Consider the following 20,496-nt stretch of genomic DNA (forward strand, 5'->3'; position numbering starts at 1 on the left):
TTGAACTCAGGTCTTCCTGACTCCAGGCTGGGCACAACATCTATTGGGCCACTTAGCTGCCAAATGCCTTCTGGTGGATCCTTCCTGGAGTTTTGTACAAATGACTTATTTCAGGTCACCCAGCTTAGTGAGTATCAGAGCCAAGACTTCTGACTTTTTATATTTAAAGACATTATCAATATTATCTTCATGTCCAAATGGTAACCTCTCCAGAGAGACATCCCTTGTTACAAAGATTTTAAAAGAGAGCAGCACACACTTTAGTAAAACTTTTATCAATACATCAACTAATCATGGCAGTCTATTATGCACTATTCTACACTCATGCTCTCTCACCTCTGCAGGGAGTATAGTGTGTTCTCTCTGGGGCCAGACTTGATCATTATCATTAGACAGCATTCGTTTTAGTTTTTGTTCTTCCATTTACATTATTATAGTCATTGTGTAGTTTTCCTCATTGCATAAGTTCATATTAATTTTCCCAAGCTTCTCCATATCCTTCATATTTATTATGTCTTAAGGTACAGTAATATACCATTACATTCATGTGTCCCAATTTGTCTATCTAGTCTCCAATCAATGGATACATACCTTGTTTCTAGTCCTTTGCTAATGTCAAAAGATATTTTTGGTATATATGGAAACTTTCCTCCCATCTTTGCCCTTCTTGGAATTATATACGGATCTCTGGATCAAAGGTTATAGATATGTTAGGCACTTTCTTAGTATAATTCCAAATTGTATAGATATTTTATCATTTTCTTAATATAATTATACATTGTACAGACATACCAGTCATTTTCTTAATATACAAATTGCTTTCCAGAATGGCTAGACCAAATCAGAGATCCACCAATAGAGAAACAGTATGCCTGACTTCAACTCCAACATTGACCATTGCCATCTTTTACAATCTTGGCAAACTGGCTGGGTGTGAGTTGAAACCTCCAAGCAGTTTTTTTTTTTTAATTTTATGTTTTCACTTCTCTTATATTTTGTTAGTGGTTTGGGACAATCTTTCACAAGATTGTTTACAATTTTAATTCTTCTTTTGAGAACAGTTTGAACAAATCCTTTGACCAGTTTTTTTTTTAATTGGGTACTGACTTTTACTATTACAGCCTGTGGCCTCTGAGAAAGGTGTCAGGTCTCAGTTTACAGAATCACAAATCAGCAAGAAAAGCTGCTTTAAGGATGTGGATAAGGAAGTGGTGGCTTTGGAACCTGATGCTTCATTTGACAAGGTACATAGGGCAGTGGTGCAGGATAATAATAGCAGTTGACATTTATATAGAGTTCAAAGGTTAACAAAAGAAACTTCATATACATATTATCTTATTTGATTCTCACCAAAATCTTGAAAATCTTGTTATTATTCCCATATTATTGATGAAGAAGCTGAGGCTTCAGGTGGAACAACTTGTTCGTAGTCATACAACTAATAAGTGTCAGAGGCAAGATTAATTAATTATTAAAAATTAATTAATTAATTAATTAAACATTTATTAAGAGCCTACTATGTGCCATGCATGGTACTAAGATAGAAATAAGAAAAAGAAAGATAGTCCCTGCCCTCAAGGAGTTTATAGTCTAATGAGGGAAGACAACACACAAAAGGAGGGGCCCCAGTGGAGCTCGGGGACCTTAAGTCTGTGAAGTTGAAATGAAGCAAAACTATGGCTGGCAAATGGAGAATTTACTGGAAAGTTCAGAAACTTCTGAGTTTTTCATAAAGGAAGGTTTTGGGAGGAGTTTATTACTCTGTCCCCCAATCCTCCAATCAGAGAGGAGAGGTAACTGAAGGAGTTGAGAAGATACTGAGTATCAAAAACTGAATCAGTCAGTAAAGTGATAAGATTTCAGGTGATGAGCTTGCCCTGGGGTATTCAGTGGAGTCTAAACCAAGCAGAGCACTGATGGAAAATGGAGATGCCCATTCTGGGTCCAGCTCTTTCACCATTACACCCTGCTGTCTCTCTAAGGACTACAGAAGTCTTCCAAGTCCACTATCATAGCATTATGCTCCATGGACTGAAATTTCCTGCCTAAGTAATCTCTCTCTCTCTCTCTCTCTCTCTCTCTCTCTCTTTTGGTCTAACCCAGATCTGTGAGTTATTTGATTTTGCTGTGGAGATTCATTTTCCTTTGGAATTCCACTTCATTGAAAATCTGGCTTAGTGGAGTCTTAGAGTCAGGAAGGTCTAGGTTTAAGTCCTTGCCTTTGACATAGATACCAGCTGTCCCATATTATACCCTCCTACGTTTCTTCTCATGCCTTCCCTCTGTTGATCATTTTCAATTTATCCTGTATATCTTATTTGTATATAGCTGTTTGCATGTTGCCTCCCCCATAAGAAGTCAGTTAATCTCTTTGGGCTCCATGCAACTAGTTATTCTATGCTAATCTATATTACAGGTGAGATAACAGATCTGCAAAGGTGGAGGGAGTTCCTACACTAGGAATTACCCAAGACAATGTCATCTTTGGTCTAGATCAGGGAGAAAAAGTCATCATTACAGTAAGGAAACAATACATACTCCACATATAGTCAACACTTAATAAATATTTGTTGAACTGAATTGAAAGAGGAGAATCTGACGACCTGCTGTTCTACCAGAGAAGCATAAAAATGATCTCTCTGTTCTTGTGCCATATTTAGCATACTTCCATTTCTAATTGCAGGATGGGGTGGGAAAGAACATTGTATTTAGCTTCAGAGAACCTGGGTTTTAGAGAAAAAATAGGGCTAGCAAAAATAAGCTTGATCTGAACTGTGCCCTGGGAACAGAGAGGCATGGACCATAACCTGACCTATCTGAAAGGAGATCTGTCCTTACAAATCTTTTATACCTTGTTGGCCCACAAGCTCTTATTCTCTATTGCCAGTTATCTTGACCTATTTCTTGCCACTGGGCTCCATTGACTCTAGAGGAGAGAGTGAGGCTGGTGACTTTTCACAGCTCTGCCTCATTTAAGTCTAATTCACTTGCAAGTCAAGATATCACCCTCCTGAAGTCATTGGTCCTTTTCTAGAACAAAGGACTGTGTGGGGTGAAACCATCTGCCAGCAATTAATTAAAAAAAAAAACCAGAGGTCTCCCAAATTTAGGAACAGAAAAACTTCTTTATTATGATCTTGTGGGAAAGGGCGGTCTCCGAACCGATAGACAATCAGTAGGGAGAGGCGGGGCGCAAAGGGCAAAACCCAGCCTTATACTCTTAACGTACACAAGCCCCTGCCCCACCACCACTGACTGGTCTTTTACTCTCATTGATGGAGTCCAGGCTCACAATTTTGTGGAAATCTACTACCACAGGTACAATTTAGCCAATGCCAAACTCTTAAAGACACTTTTCCCCTTATTTGGAGAGAACACAGTTCAGGTGATTTTTAGTAACTCGAAACTTAGGCCTAGCTGTCAATCAGAAGGTCCCCCCCCCCCCCCCCATTCATTCAACTCAACTCACAGAAAGCCTGAGATCCAGATTCCATGAGAGGGCTTCACCATCCCATTCAGGAGAACAACAAACTCTCCTGTATTCCTTCTCATGCCCCTTAATTCTAGTGCCTTCCTTCTATTGACTATTTACAATTTATCATGTATATGTCCTGTTTATAGATAGTTGTTTGTATGTTGCCTCCTCCATTAAACTGTGAGCCTCTTGAGGTCAGGGCTCATCTTTTACCTTACTTTATATCCTCAGTGATTAACACAGTACCTGGAACATAGTAGATGCTTAATAAATAAATATGGACTGACTGATCTCTGTTGTCTTTCACTTTTGCCACACACAAACCATCTTGGAAGTTTAAGGAACATATGAAATTATATAGGAAGGAGAAATGCTATGAAGTTAGGAAAGGCAATAGAGTTGATAGTCACCTGTGGGACCTCTAGCAATGCCTGGTCAATGGAAGATGACTGGAACTAACCTTGCTGAACTAAGCCAAGCACACATCTCCTTGCCAGATGTTAGAGGAGCAGCCAACCCTGGGTTGGGGAGGTAAGGGAGGAAATGGCATCAGCCACCTGACAGTCCCAAGCCTGAGGACCAGTCATTAACCCAGGTTATTTAAGAAAACGCTTCAGTAGCAGCAGGCTACTGCTGTTCTCTCTAAGTGGCTAACACCATTCTGCCATCCTAGAGGGAAATATGATGCCGTTGGAATAGGACTGTTAGCAGAGGTTTCCCTCACAAGGGAGCTAACAATGGGTCCTGGCTTCTTTTTGTTTCCTGGATTCACTTTGTGCTTTGCAAAGGCGCCTCTCAGCTGGAGATGACCCCCAGAGACTGTATTGTGCCTTCCTAACCCTGGCTTCTGGGAGTGTGATCCGGAAAGGATTACTTGTTTTGGTCATCTGGGGTGGTAGAAGAAAGAATAAGTATTCCAAATGACCAGAAATCAAGGGAATTGGGCAGTATTTGAAAGGATTTTTTTAGACCCAGCTGCCCACTGCTTATGTGAAGCTTCCTGCTGGGGTCACCCCTTTTTCTATGAAGTTATACTTGGTATGGGGCAGCTAGGTGGCACACTGTATAGAGTGCCAGGCCTGGAGTCAGGAAGACTTGTGTGAGATAGAAAAAATGTGAAGACTTCACAGGGAAGATATGTGTATATATATATATATATATTTTTTTTCCCTAAGAAATGTTTAAAAATCAAGAAATAGGAAAGTGAAAAAAAAAATTCTGAGGCCGCAAGAGTCTAATGGCTCAGCCTCTGGGAAAGTTTACCCTGAAACTTTTCTTTCTTCCGGTTCTGGTTTAAAGATTTGCTCAGTAAGAACAGGGTCATAATGACCTGTTTTTCTCTACCGTAAAGAATGGAGAATGTCTCCCTCTCCCCTTGTCCTATGCTCCTTCTTTAGATTTATAGATGTCACCTCAGTTGTAATCATTAACTAAGGGAATGGGAATTGGAGTTTCTGTGCCTCAATTTCCCGGTTCTTTGTCTGGCTTTCATACTCAGTTTGTAAGCCCACCTCCCAGCCACTGGTGAGAATGGTCAGAGGTGGGCAGGAATTCTCTTGTGTTAGGTATAATTATGGGTGCCTTGCCCCTTGTAAAGCGCCTCCCTTGCTGGATTCCTTCTAGTGGGGGATGCCCAATTCTCAAGAATTGAATAAAATTTATTTCTGTTCCCATCCTGAGATGGCTCCTTATTAACTTTTAATTGGTGAGGGTCTTTCATCCCACACAGACTCATCTTACCTGATTTCAAATCTGGCCTCAGATGCTTACTAGCTGTCTGGCCCTGGGTAAATCACTTAACCCCGTGTGTCTCAGTTTCCTCATCTGTCAAATGAACTGGAAAAAGAAATAGCAAACCACTCCAGTATCTTTGCCAAGAAAACCCCAAATGGGGTCATGGAAAATGACTGAATAACAGCACATGGTTTGGAGGGCTTAGTCTTTGACTCTCCCAAACCCCAGATTGGGAACCAGCCCCACACTTACAAGAACAGTTGCCACCTTTGATCAGGAGAGAGGAGTCCACATGGCTTCACTTTTCAGACCACTTACCAATCTGCTCAAGATCCCCTATTCAGGCTTCAGTTCTACTTCTTACACAATCCATTCCCTTGCTATTCATTTGTCATTAATTATGTCATCATGTCCCTTCCTTACCAAATAGGCCCTGGTACAGTAGAAAGATACTTGATCTGGCTTTTCATGTCCAAATAGCCTAACCTAGCCTTCCATTGTCTGGCTATCTCTGGATTGCCTTCTGGCTGTTTCCCAAACTTGATCGTGATCAAAATATCTATACTCTAGCTCTGTTACCGTAGCCTTCTATTGTGTGTCATCTCCTCTTAGCCTTCAGCTATTTCTCACCCTGGAGTCTGACCTTACCCCAGTCACCCCAGTCTGCTCAAACCCCTCCTCTAGTCATCCCAGACTACTCAAGACCACTCCTCAATTCCTCCCACAATCTTTCTATGTGTAAATCTCATCTAGCCTCCGTGAAGGGACTCAGATTCAATCTAGCTCAGCTCAGATTAATCTGGCCTGCTGGCATTAGAGTCACAAATGCTCAGGCTTCCTAAGAGTCTACCCAATAGGGCCAATCCTAAATAAAATTTGTTTTTCCTTGGCTGTGAAGGCTTGAGTTGAATTCATTTGTCAGGATCCAACATGTCGGTATTTTGGGGTCTCAAGCATCCCTCAACCCCAAACCTCATCAGTACTAGTTGTGGGAGCCTAGACAAGTCACTAGACCTCTGGGAACCCTAGTTTACTCACCTGTAAAAGGGGTGGAAATAAACATCTGTCTCACAGGTAAGTGAGAGGGATACAATTTGTGAAGGCTTCACAGGGTAAGAATATAGGGGCTACTCTCTTCTCATATTTCTGGAATGGGGAATGTCTGAGGGAGTAGGAGAGGTTTGGAATTTAGCCTTGTAGTGACTTACTTATCATCTGGAAAGTCAGGGCCTGAAGCTTTAGGCGCCCCTCCCTTCCTCCTCTCTCAGCTAGCACAAGAATTATACCAAATAGGGAGATGATGGACTACCTGTGAGCTCTTTGTTCTCTGCTCCAGGAAGGTCCCCCTCTCCTTCCTCATTCCTTCTCTTTTACCTTAGCCATATCATCGCCACATTAGTAGCTAAATAAGGAAAGTACGTATGGATTGGCTCTGTCTGATTTCCTGGTTCTTTGTCTAGATTTTCGCACCTAGATTGTAAGCCTGCCTCCTAGCCAATGGCGAGAAGGGATAGAGGTGGGCAGGAATCTTTGCGTTAAGGGTATATCTATTGGTGCATTTTCTTTGTACCTTGCCTCCCTCCACTAGTTGGTCCTAGTGGAGGTGATTCCCAAATCTCGCGAGGTTTGTAAAATATATTCACTTTGCTTTTGCCTAAAGATGCCTCTCTCATTATTTGACCTTTCATACCACCCACAGGGAAGCTATCAGAACCAAATGAGATAACTTATGTAAAGTGCTTTGTAAACTTTAAAGCATTATATACATGGTACTAATAATTATAACATGGTAATAATAATAATAAATATATATATATATATATATAACATGGTATAATAATTATATACATTGTAATAATAACAATAATGATTAAAACAGGGAAAATTTAATGTGTATTATAATAGGTTAAAGAATTAATAATAATAGCAACAGCAATAACAGAGAAATACATCCCATGCCCAGGATGGGTAGGAAAGAGGCCTTTAGCACCACATCAAAGCACTGTTTAAGAGGTGATTGAGCAAAAGGCTAGGGCCTGAAGGCTTGGAACAATGGAACTGCCAGAGCTAATCAGTCTGGGCACACTCCCAGTGAGTGGCTTCACTGTGCTAAGCATGAGAAGGAGACAAAAATAGCCACAGATCCTGGAAGCAGTGGCTAAGACTTTGAGTCAAAGGGTAAACTATGGACGCACTGTGGAAGTCAAGAGGAAACAGACCTGATTGTAGGTCATGCATTCCTCCTTCCACTTGTCCACGTAGGAAGAAAGTCATGAGGTCAACAGTGCCATTCATAGAGTCAAATCAACATGCTAGGCAGAGGTCACAAAACCTAGCCTCTCATAGGAAGATCTCCAAATGATGTCACTTAGCCATAAATTTGCTCGGATCCAAATTTCTCAAAGCATAGTTGCCCTGGTTACTTCCCCATTTACTTCCTGAGAACATGACTTGCTTTTTCTTCCCACGGGGATCCAGAGATCTGTTTAGGAGGAGAGAATGTACTCCTCCTCCTGAATGAGCCCTGACATGTGACAGAGCTCAATTTTTTTTTTTCGACTAGGTTAAGCCTTGGTTGAGACCAGAATCGAGGAGTGGTCTAGTAGGAAGATTTTCTCTTCTCCACAAAAGGAAGGGAAAACACAGATTCCCTTGGGCACAGGAAACATAAATATTTCTGTAAACTGCCTTAGATGCTGTACTGCCAGAAGGCTAATGCATAGGTCTAATGAGCTCTTGAACTCCCTAACTGTCTCAAATACAAAAAAGGTGGCATTGAATCGCAGAATTAAAAATGTAGAGCTAATTCCATCACCTTAGTAAGTAATTTTTGCTTGATATGCATAGATAAGGTTGCATCCACATTTCTTTGAGTTTCTTTAATGTAGCAGGGTCATGTAAATACCCAACTTGAAATTAGGAGCATGCTCATTGATATGAAATTTTCCAGTTGGTGAAAGAGATTCATTCCATTGATGAAGAGTTGAAGAGAATAATTTTGGATAGGGGGCCAAGTGACACAGTCCCAAAATGTATTACACCATTACAAATGAATTGGAGAGGACGTACAATTGTGATCAGGATTGTATCAAAACACTCATGATTAAATGATCTTGTCCCAACCCAATTGATAGAATTATAGAAGTTAAAGGACAAAGACAAGATGTGTTAAGGTTTTAACATGCAAAAAAATTATCTACATATAAGATAAGTATGTGCTGTCAATGATGTAAGTTGTCTATATCCATGTTGTTTTTCAGTCATTTTTCAGTCATGTCCGACTCTTGCCGGATTAGTTTGCTATTTCCTTCTCCATCTCATTTTGCAGATAAGAAAACTGAGGCAAATGGGGTTAAGTGACTTGTCTAAGGTCACATAGCTTGTAAGTGTCTGAGGCCAGATTTGAATTCAGGAAGATGAGTCTTCCTGACTTCAGGCCTGGTATCCATTGTGCCACCTAGCCTCTCCCTTCTATATCCACATGAGATGTCTAAATTTATAGACAGGAGTCTGGAGGGGAAACACTGGTAGATATCTCTGAAATCTTGCCTATCTCACTCCAAGGGAGACTATGATCCCTGCCTCAAGGAGAATAAGATGGGGGGGCATGAGGCTGACTACTCTATTTCCTACTGAGAGAAGGGTATCAAACTCATATTACATATACTTTTCTTGCCTCATGTTGTTGGTATAGAGGCATGATTTTTAGGTTTAAAGGACAAAAAGCCCCTAGCTTCCCTCATTTCTATCTCTTACAGGGAGAGGGTACCCAAGTTTACACACTCCTACTTGGCCTCTTTCCACCAAATGCTAGTTACACAAAGAATACCACAAATTGTGAATAAGTAAACTTGTTTATTGAAGCAAATCATGAGTAGAAATAGAAGTTATACAGATTAGAATATACCAGAAAATATACAAGAGTAACTGGCACATAGTAGGTACTTAATAAATGCTAACCTACTCAATGACTGACTTCTTTATTGGGAGTGAGATAAGATCTTGCCTCAAGCAAGAGAGACACCCTGATTTCATTCCAAGGGGAAATTCCCCAACGTCCCTAAGGATGCAAGCTGGAAATCAGAAACATGTTGAAATGCTGGCTTCTCCTACATGTCTGCTTTCCAAAGTCTGACTGTCTGTGTCTGCAGCCAGTACTCAAGAGAATCTGGAACCAGGTCTGTCCTTTCTCAAATAAGCAATAAAAAAATGTCTTCCCTCTCAAAAGCTCTTGTACCAACTCTGCCCTTCATACAGTCAGTCACACGTGTTCTTTCCCCCAATCTGGAATCACATTCTACAGGCAGCAGACAGCAGGCTGCACAGGGCTCCCCCAACTCCCACCCCAGTTTTGTTGGGAGTTACATATACTTTGTTAGCCCTTTATGAGGTATGGCAAAATTTTGCCGTTAACCTCAACAGAATTGTAAGCAAACTAGCCACTAGCTAGCTGAAGGAACCACTATGCCAGTGGAGACCCTTGAAAAAGCAAGACGTATTCTCTTCAACTACATCTCTGAGATGTAGTTGAGGCAGAAGATATCTCTTAGGGGTGTGAACTCTGGGGCAAAAGAAGGTAACCTAACTCCAGCTGTCAGGAGTTGAGGTTCACAGAAGAAAAGACCCAGTGATCCTGGATGACCAAACCTCCCCATGAAGCCTCTTTCTACATCCATGTTCCCTTTCCTGCCATATCCAATGAAAACTTCCATTTTCTCAGTGTCATTCAGAGCAGCTAAATACTAGGAAAAAAGTGCCTAATTAAAATAGTTCCTGTTAATGTGTGAATGACTGATTGGCACTTAACTCTCTTAAGAAGTATTTGCATTTTTAATAGAAGCATTCTCAATTCAAATAAATCTCTACTGGTAGAATTTAGGCAATATAACCAAATTAAATTTCAAAATTCTAAGGAAAGTGTTTTTGGGGTGGCATAGCACGTAGTCAGGCTTCTCCTGCTTGGAAGTTTGTTCTGAATATCAGCTCCTACAAGTTACTCTTGATTTCTACAATATGCACAACTCCTATCACACACACATGTATATATGTATGTATATATACCCATACATACATTTAAGTGACAGAGAACATTCCAATCTATATTTTTAGAGGGAATTCCTTATTGTAATGAAATAATATGTATGATATTGTGCAAACATATGTGAATTTATGTGTGTTTGTATATAGGTATATGTATTTTATGTGTGTATATGCTTGCAAACTTATATTTCTATAAACATTTTTTTTTCAAGAGTAGATGAATGTTTTTTTGATAGTGCTAGGTGGCATAGTGGATAGAGTGATGGACTCCAAGTCAGGAAGACCTGAATTCAAATCCAGCCTTAAACTCTTATTAACTATGTGACCCTGGGCAAACGACTTAACCTCTTTTCTGCTCAGTCTCCTCATTTGTAAGATGGAGATAATAATAGCACTTTCTACCCAAGATTGTTGAGAGGATCCAACGAGGTACTATGTAAACTTTGGAAACCTTAAAGTGTCCTATAAATGCCAGCCATGATGCCAATGATGATCGGAGTCTATTTTAAGTCTGTATTGCTTCATCAGTTTACATTTCTGTCTTCAAAGAAAGACCTGTGATAGTGTGAGTTGCTTCGTTTTTGTTGTCGTTCAGTCATTTCAATTGTGTCTGACTCTTTGTGACCTCACTTTGGCTTTTCTTGGCAGAGATACTAGAGTGGTTTCCCATTTCTTTCCCCATCTTATTTTACAGATAAGGAAACTGAAGCAAATAGGGTTAAGTGACTTGCCCAGGGTCATGCAGCTAGTAAGTCTCTGAGGCTGGATTTGAACTCAGGTCCTTCTGACTCCAGGTCCAGTGCCATACCCATCATGCCACTTAGCTGCCCCATGTTGCTTAGTACAATCTGCTAAAACATACTGTTGCCTAACAATAGAGATCACAAGTTCGTGACTTTCTTGGGATATGTATAAAAGAAGCGCATTTTAATGCTAGGTATCTTGCTAAAATATTAAGTGCTCAGGCCATCCCTGTTTCAGTTGGCAAATGGATAAATCTTATATCTATGTAGTAGGTGTAAGAGGTGTGTGCCTACGTAAGATGTGCATGACCACATATCTTGTCTAAATATATAGATGTGGCTCATGGAGAGTATGTGCATGTATTTTTGGAATCCGACCCATTTCTCTCTGAAGAAGACCGATATTTCCTGCCTTGAGGGAAGCGGAAGGTCTGTGACTAGACGCTTATTATTTCCAAAAGTGGCATTAGGTTAGATTTTTATTTTTTTGCCCCTTCAAATATCCTGGTCTATGAGTGTTATTTTTAGGGGTTCAAAACAAAAGCTATTTCCCCAGTTAATATTCTTTAGCTTAGATGGGGAGCATGGCTCCTTCATACCAATCACTATCTCCCCCCAAATCCATCACAAATAGTGAATAGCTACTGAACTCATTTATTCTAGCAAAAAGAAAAAGAACAAGCAATACAGATTAGAACATACATGAAATACACAATATTGAATGAACTCCCCAGATGTGAGTGAGATATCTCAGCTCAAGTCAAGAGAGAAAGAGAGAGAGAGAGAGAGAGAGAGGAGAGAGAGAGAGAGGAGAGAGAGAGAGAGAGAGAAGAGGGGCAGACTCTGGTCTCAGCAAAGGGGAAATTCTCCTTCCAAAGTCTCTAAAAGAGCAGCTTGGACACCAGGGCAATGTCAAGGAACTAGCTTCCTCTACATATGTGCATCATGCAAAGCATGTCTTCCTTTCCCTAAGAATGTCTGGAACCATGCACGTGTAACAACAATGTGGCTAGCAGCTGCCGTAGGGGTGTAAGACCTAACAAGACCAGCAACAAGAGCTGCCAGCACAGGTTCTTTGATCTGCTTTTCTAAGGAAAGCAACTTTAAGGGATTTACAATCTCATTTGAATCAAACATACATATATCATTCACTTAGTTCAGGGGGAAAAGCCAGCACCCTGTACCTCAGAGCAAATACAAACAAATTACAAACAGAAAATATCAACAGATCAAACAACACAAACCAGTAGACGGGCTTCTAGCTTTCTGTCCAACATCTTAGTACATAGTTACCAGGGAAGTACCAACATCTGGGTTTTCAAGGGGCGGGGGGGGACATGACTCTTAACAACGGCTGCCCAGAGTCTTATCTGGTCAAATCATTTGTCACTCTTCCAGTGACTAACCTCTGAGTACATATACCTTGTTCAGGATCAAAGGGCATCACAACTATTCAACTATGTGAACTAGGCTTTCCCTTGACGTAAGCAGGTCATCAAAGACTCCCAATTTAATCAAAGAAACAAAGTCCAGATCATCAAAGGCACTTGATTACCTAAGTGCTCCAAAAGAGAAAATAGTAAAAAAGGTCCCACTTTAATTACCAATACAGCATGTCTCTCCTAAGAGCTCTGGTACCAACTCTGTCGCTCTTGCAGGTCTAAAGTATGGTTTAGGCATTCTCTTCACTAATTGAATCACATTTTCCACTGAAAAATAGCAGCACACAAACTCCCCAGGCATGGGTGAAAGTACAGTTACATTCATATAGCCCCTGTTTCAATCTACTTTGGATTTATACATAGCCCTTAAGCCTCCATTTCTCATATATGAGTCTCTCTTTCCAAGCTGCTACAGGTTCAATATCCCTATCTGTCCCCATTGATGTGTTTACTTTTAATAGTAAGTCAGAGTATACAACTGGATAAATTAAAAGCATTTAATGGAATAGTACAAAAAGAAAATTAGTAATAGGACATGTCTGTCTTTGTGACATAGTTCAATACCCATCTCTGAGTATGCTCACGCATCATGACACATGCAACATACTCTCAATCTCTCTTTCTCTAAATAATGACTAGTTGCTGCTTGCCCCTAATTTTCTACACCAGTCCTCTTTCTAATCCAAGTGTCTCATAATGCCTCTGAAGATGGCATTCCATGGCTATCCTCCTTAACTTCTCCCAAGAAGCCTTCCCTTTATGTTGAAAAAATGATGGCATCTATGTGCCTCTTCACTTACCAGTCCAAAAATATCCTCAGCTCCCACAAAGAATCCAATTTAGATTTTTACTCTGGAATTTCTTCTACCTTAGTGGAGCCCTGAATTGAAAGATTATATCCCCTTCCCAATTCTACCACCAGTTTTCTACCTTAGTTTCACATGCATGGTCTCTAGGACCTCCCCTTATGGGGCAGGTAGAATTTGGGTCAATTTTTTCCTATTCCTTTTTTCTAAGCCTTTTAACCTGTACCCCAGTGACTGAATTTACATTGTGTCTACAATAGTGGAATTGTAACAGGTGAGGTATTAGAACCATCATTATGAGTCTGATATGAGGAAAATGCTTTACTCAGTTCTCCATCAATTCAAGGATAGCATTGCTTGGATCATCTGGTCAAAGTGACCAAGGCCTGTACAGTGGAAATAAGGTTAAGTTTAACCACATTCCATGGGACTGAGGTCTCTGACTGACCTCTAGTGGACTATTTCCTGCTTCCCTTTTCAAAGGCTCCATTCTTTTCTGATGACCAGGACCATAGGCTTTACTGAGTCACATGATCCAGGGCTCCACACATTAAACTAGCCATGAACCAGTACTTCAAATCAACAAATATTTATTAAGCACCTATAACGCATAAGAAACTGTATTATCAATGATTGGAAGCCAGGTGGTCCCCAATAGCATGAATTTGGGCCAAACTCTCTACCGCTCTTGGTCCAGAGCTTGTTTCCTCTCCTAGTATTCAAATGAGTCATTTAACTGAAGGAATACGTTCATGATTTCTACTAGGTAATCTCACATGGGGTGGCCTAATAAATGGACTTAAAACCCAATATTCACCAGAACCCTCCTTCCTATCCTGTATCATTCATGACCTATTAAACTCATTTATGAGTTCAAACAAAGGTCTCATGTCCACTTTTGTACTTATCATTGAAGCTGCAGTAAATTGTGCTCCAAATGGGCCATCAAACATTGAATAGAACTCTACCTCAAATCTCTGGTGGTTGCCTGGTGATGTATGCCTCTATCATGGATACGGCTCAATCAAGTACAGCCAATAATAATAAGCTGACTTATCAACCATGAAAGCCAATTAAACCTGATCACTGGTAAAACTATGGGGCTTGACATCCTAGAACAGTCTCAGAAATGTTAACGTTTCTCATCATTGCTCCTGGAGCATTGGGCAGGGATAGAATAACTTGTTTTTGCAGAACAGCTGGTATGGATCAGAGGGAGGGTTGCTAGGGTCACCTGCACCGGGCACTCTTCCATGAGTCTCATAGTCAGTGGCTGTAGTTTCTGTAACTGTTTCCCAAGACTCTGTAATATTATTATCCCATCCAAAGTAAGGGGGAGGATAATCTATCTTCATGATCTTGTTGATGGAACTGTTAGGTTGCTATGTAATGTCACCAGGACGGGGATGCCTTCTCTATAAATGGAAAGAAAGAGGAAGATCTCCTGAAATGATTCAAATGAAAAGTACTAGACTGGATCTGATTTGGCATCATCATTGTTTTCTTCCTTATGAACGAATGAAAAAAAAAACAAAACAAAACAACCAAATACTATGTGCCAAATACTGAAGCTAAACAATGGAGGTATAAATAGAAAAAGAAAACAATCCCTGTTCTCAAGAAACTTGTACTGTAATTGGGGGAGAAGATACATATATGAAGTTTCAGCTGAGGGGTAGAGAGAAAGGCCCTGGGATTCCAAAGTTCAACAGCAAGGCAGATGGAAATGCCCAGGAATCCATAGGGCACACCAATGTGTTTGCCTTGTAGGGAGTATTGAAAGGACTGACCCACCACAATTAGGAAAATGGGGAGAAGCACTATGACTTTAATTGAAGTAGGGAGTATATTGTGTACATTATAGATGTTTATTGTATTTATTCACATGCAACAAGTCAACAAGCATTTATCAAGTGCTTACTATGTGCCGGGAATTGTGCTAAGTTCTGGAAATACAAAAATAAGCAGAAAGAAAATGTCTGCCCTCAAGGAACTTACCTTCTAATGGGGAGAGACAGCACTTAAAAGGAAGCTGAAAAGGGTGGGGCATTACCCTGTAGAAGTCCTGGAGAGTCAGACTGTATGGACCCTGAAGAGGAATGAAGACTTGGCCTAAGCATCTTCCTTAAAAGGGAGGTTCTGGGAGAATCCAGTAATCACAGGGAGAGGACAAAGGGGCAGAGCATACTTCCATCGTGTGAGGTCCAGGGGAAGAGTGAAATTCCAAGGTAAAGAGGTTTCTGGGGCAGTTTAGAGAAACTCTGGATGAGTCAGAAATACAACTGGGAAAGGAAAGAGACACGACCCAAACTGACTTTATAAACATCGCACACACTACAATCACCGGATAAGGGGAGAAAATTCAGGCCAAGCCCACCATTTTTCTCACTCTTTCCCAATATTCACATGATTTTTTAAAATAAGTTTGGACCAATAGCTATTTCTACTCCAAGTAACTGACATTCCATTCATACACTACTCACCTAACAAATGGTCTGTCTTTGGTTTGGCAAGCCTTGTAAATCAATCCCCTTACTTCTTCCCCCACTCTTAAACACATTGAAGGATTTCAATAATCATGTAGTATTATGCTTCCATTGCAGGTTACCTCTCTGTAGGTAGGTGGTGCAGTATATAGAGTTCTTATCCTGGAGTCAAGAAAACCTGAGTTCAAATCTGACATCAGACACTTACCAGCTGTGTGACCCTCGGCAAGTCACTTAAATTCTCTCAGTCTCAGTTTCTTTAACTGTTAAAAAAAGAAAAAAAAAACTCCAAACCTTCCTCATAGGGTTGTTGTGAGAATAAAATGAGATAATATTCACAAAGCATTTAGCGCACAGTGGATACTTGTTCCTTTCCACCTCCCTTCCCTTTTGAGAATAGTTCTCCTTCATTCCTCTTTACCCCTACTTCAAAGAGTGTCTGTCACCTTACAATTATTTTTTCTGTCTCAATCTGTAATTGTCACTTGATATTATGATTTAGTTTCTCAATTACATTTGAAAGAGGCATGTAATATGAATGATTAGATTCCATATCCCATTTTATTAATTAATGTCCTTTTAACCTCAATGACTGGAGCCTACAAAGCTCTAACTCACACACACACACATGGTGTTGTGTACTAGAAAGAGCCCTGGATTGGAAATCTGAAGACCTAGATTGGAAGATGAAGATCAAAGATGTTAAGAGTTGCAGTTGAAGCAATGCATTCATGAACAAGATTCTCTCACCATCTTCAAGTGATCTCTTCTTGAAGACTTCTACTGACAGAAAATCCACTACTTTCCAAAGAATCCCATTCAACTTTGGAATAGTCCTAATTGTAAGGAAATTCTTTCCTTATTTCAAGCCTAAATCTGCCTCTATTCAGCTTCCACCCATTGCTCTTAGTTCTGCACTTCGGGGCCAAGCAGAAATGAATTCCCCCTTGCACGTGACAGTCCTCTGACTACCTGAAGATAGCTGTCATATACCCTCTAAGTCATCTCTCCTTTAGCCTAAATTCCCCGAATTCTTTTAATTAATCCTTTCAAGGTATGTTCTTCAGTCCTCTTACCCCCTAGTGATTACCTGACCTGCTCATTCCTGCTAGTTATATATCTTGCCTCCTTTTTATGGCTAAAGTCCTTAAGAAGTCAATTTAAAATTGATGTATCAACTTCCCTCTCTCTCCTTAACTCTCTGAACTCTGGCCTCTGACTTTATCACTCAATTGAACGCACTCTCTCCAGAATTACCAGTGACCTCTCTTAATCCTCAACCCTCTTGACCTCTCTATAGCCTTTGACACTGTCAATCATCTACTTCTTGATAATTCTCTTTACATAGGTTTTCATGACACAATTCTATCCTGGTTCTCCTCCTACTCATCTGACTGCTCCTTCTCAGTCTCCTTTGATGGATCTTTATCCTAATCATATCTGCTAACCATGAGTATTCCCCAACACTTTGTCCTGAACCCTCTTTTCCTCTCCCTCTGTCCTACTTTGCTTGGTGATCTTGTCAATTACCAGGAATTGTTATCATCTCTTTGCTGATAATTCTTAAATCTACTTACCCAGCCCTAACCTCTATGCTGACCTCTAGTCTCAAGTCTCCAATTGTCCATTGAACTTCTTGAACTAGATGTCCTAGACATCTTAAACTCAACACATCCAAAACTGAACCCAATTATCGTTCCCCCAAACCTTGTCCTCTTCTGAATTTCCCTATTATGTCAAGGACACCACCATCTTTCCAGTTAACTATGCTCACAATCTAGATGTTATCCTCAGTTCCTCACTCTCCCTCACACTCCCCTATAACCAATCTGTTGCCAAGTTCTATTTATTTTACCTTCATAATATCTCTTGAATATACCCCCTTCTCTACTTTGACATGGCCATCACCCTGGCACAGACCACCATTGCTTCATGTCTGGACTATTGCAGTAGTCTGCTGGTTGGCTTCTGTAATAATAATTAAGGTGGGAGTTTTTGCTGTTGACCTTTAATGATTCTGGCCTTTGTTTGAATGGGGCAGATAAAGTGGGATGTTTTTGTATTTTTCAGCACTGAGACAATTGGGAGTCATTGATTTGTATCTGATGTGATATTGGGGGTGGGGGTGGGGGTGGGGGTGAGGTTGGAGCCCTTGGGGCCCTGAACAGGATATATAAGCACAGAGGTTGGCGTTCTCCCTCGGAGCGCTGTGCCACAGCAGGAGGGGCACATGACTCTGGGCCAGCCATTGTAATGAGCTCCCCGGCTGAACATTCAGATGTTGATAGCTACAAATTTTTATTTGGTCTGTAATTCAGGGTGCTGGTTTTTGACCCTGACTAAGTAAATGATGTTTGTATGCTGAATTAAAGTAAGATTGTTAACCCTTTAATGTTGCTTTCCTTAAATAAAGCAGATCAAAAGGACCTGGGCTTACAGTGCTCTGTGAGCTGGTTGTTGTTGGTTTTATACCCTCACAGCAGCTGCTAGCTGGATTGTTGATAGAGCTTCCCTCACACAAGTGTCTCCCCACCTCAATCCATCCATTCAGCTACTGAAGTGGTCTTCCTCAAGGGCAGTTCTCACCATGTCACCCTTCCTTTGTAAACTCCAAGGGCCCCCATTCTCAATTTCTTCTTCAGCTTTCATGATCTACTTCCTTCTTTCTAGTGTTCTTAAACCTTCCCTTTCCCCCACATATTCTGCAATCCAGTGACCCTGGAGGCCTTGAAATTCCTCAAACAATGCACTCATCTCCCCACCAGGAGCACTTTCACTGAATTCCATGAATTTTCTCTCTCTACATCTCTGTTCCTTGGCTTCCCTGACTTCCTTCTAATCCCAGCTAAAACCCCATATTCTCCTTAATTCTAGTGCTTTCCCTATTGATTATTTCCATTTTGTCTATAAATAACTTGTTTGTACATTGCTATTTGCATATTGCCTCCCTCATTAGACTATTAACTCCATGAGAACAGGGACTGTCATTTGCCTTTCTTTGTATCCCCAGAACACAGTATCTGGCACATAGTAGCTGCTTCCTAAATGCTTATTGGCTTCACTTGACTAGTTCACTTCTTCTGGACATTCCAGCTTATTGTTGTCTTTCTTAAAATATCATTCCCAGAACTTAACATAATAGTTCAGATGTGGTCTGATTAGGAAATTTATGGTGGAATTATTATTTCCCTTACTTTGAACACTAAACTTCTCTCCTTGCTGCCTGGAATAGCATTAGAACTGCATTACTATGGAGGTTTCCATGCCAGGTTTACAATCTACTTGCCTAATTCTTCATCTAATTACTCCTTTTGTCTAGGTGGTCTTTAACATACCTATACAACAATATTGGGGGGTATGGAATGTTCAAGGAGGACTAGTCCCTCGGGTGAGAGGGCTGCTGAGCCCTTTTCAGGGCTGCTTTTCACCTTTGTTGTCCACCTTTCACCCAACTTTCACCTGTGGCTCCAAGAATCTGTAGCATGCGAGTGGCTACACCCCAGTAAAACCATTGTAGCAAATAGGCTAAACCAGGTTGAGGGTAACCAACAGATCTCAAAACGGTTGATGAGTTAGGGGGATATCTACTCCAAGCTTCTGAAGACTTCCCCTGGCAGAATGAGTAGGGGAGAACAATTTGTTCCAATGGCCCCAAAGGCAGCTGAAGCAGGTGTTGTGGAGCACTTAGAGCTTGCTCAGGCATTGAAGGCATCAAGGTCACCCACTGCATCTTGGACCATCTCCAGGACTTTTGTCCTGCTCCTGGACTTGGATGACTCAGGAAAAAAGAGTGAGGTTGACAACTTTGTGTAACTCTGCCTCACTTAAATCCAATTCACAAACAAGTCAAAATCTCACCCCATGATGTCATCGGTCCTCTTTGAAAACAAAGGATGAAAAACAGCAGTATTAATTGAATTAGTGCACTGTATTGGACAGAATGCTGGACTTGAGGTCTGAAGAGCTAGGTTGGAGTTTTCAAATCCTAGAAGCCCAGAATCTCAGAGTTTGAAAGGGATCTCAGAGAGCCTCCAATTCATTCCACATCTGAACCATAACCCCTTCTGAAACATCCCCAGAACCACTCTTACTCCTCACTTCTTGCCTTGCTATTTTTACTCACATATTTTTACTTCATTCTTCATCCTCACACAAAGGCTCTCCACTACTCCCTGCCCCCATCCCAGGTACATGATTTTTCTCACATGACTATATATTCCCCACCTCTATCCCAGGTACATGATTTTTCTCATATGACTATATATTCTTTTGTTTGTTTGTTTGTTTGTTTTGTTTTTGGCAGGGCAAGATGGGTTAAGTGACTTGCCCAAAGTCATACAGCTAGTACATGTGTCAAGTGTCTGAGGCCGGATTTGAACTCAGGTCCTCCTGACTCCAGGGCCAGTGCTCTACTCATTGCGCCACCTAGCTGCCCCTGTGACTATATATTCTTAATTTAAAATACTGCTGTATCTCCCTCCACATGCCTGAAATTTGATATAGTGTGTTTCTTTTGAAAAAGGTGTATCTTCCAAAACCAAATGCTAGTCAGAGTCCAGTCCTATCAATTATCAAGCATATGTGCCTGAGGTCATTTACCTTCTAGCGTTAAGATCACTCTGTTTAATATCCCTACTTTGTACATTTCTTTATAGACATCTAAGAGCATGAATTCTATTGTTATTCTCTGCTTGAACATTATCTCCCATGAATTACTGGTCTTTTCCCAATATTCTTCCTACTATATTCTTCTTGTCACTTTCTGTGGTT

This window comes from Trichosurus vulpecula, chromosome 7 (assembly GCF_011100635.1).
Source record: "Trichosurus vulpecula isolate mTriVul1 chromosome 7, mTriVul1.pri, whole genome shotgun sequence".
Lineage (NCBI taxonomy): Eukaryota > Metazoa > Chordata > Mammalia > Diprotodontia > Phalangeridae > Trichosurus > Trichosurus vulpecula.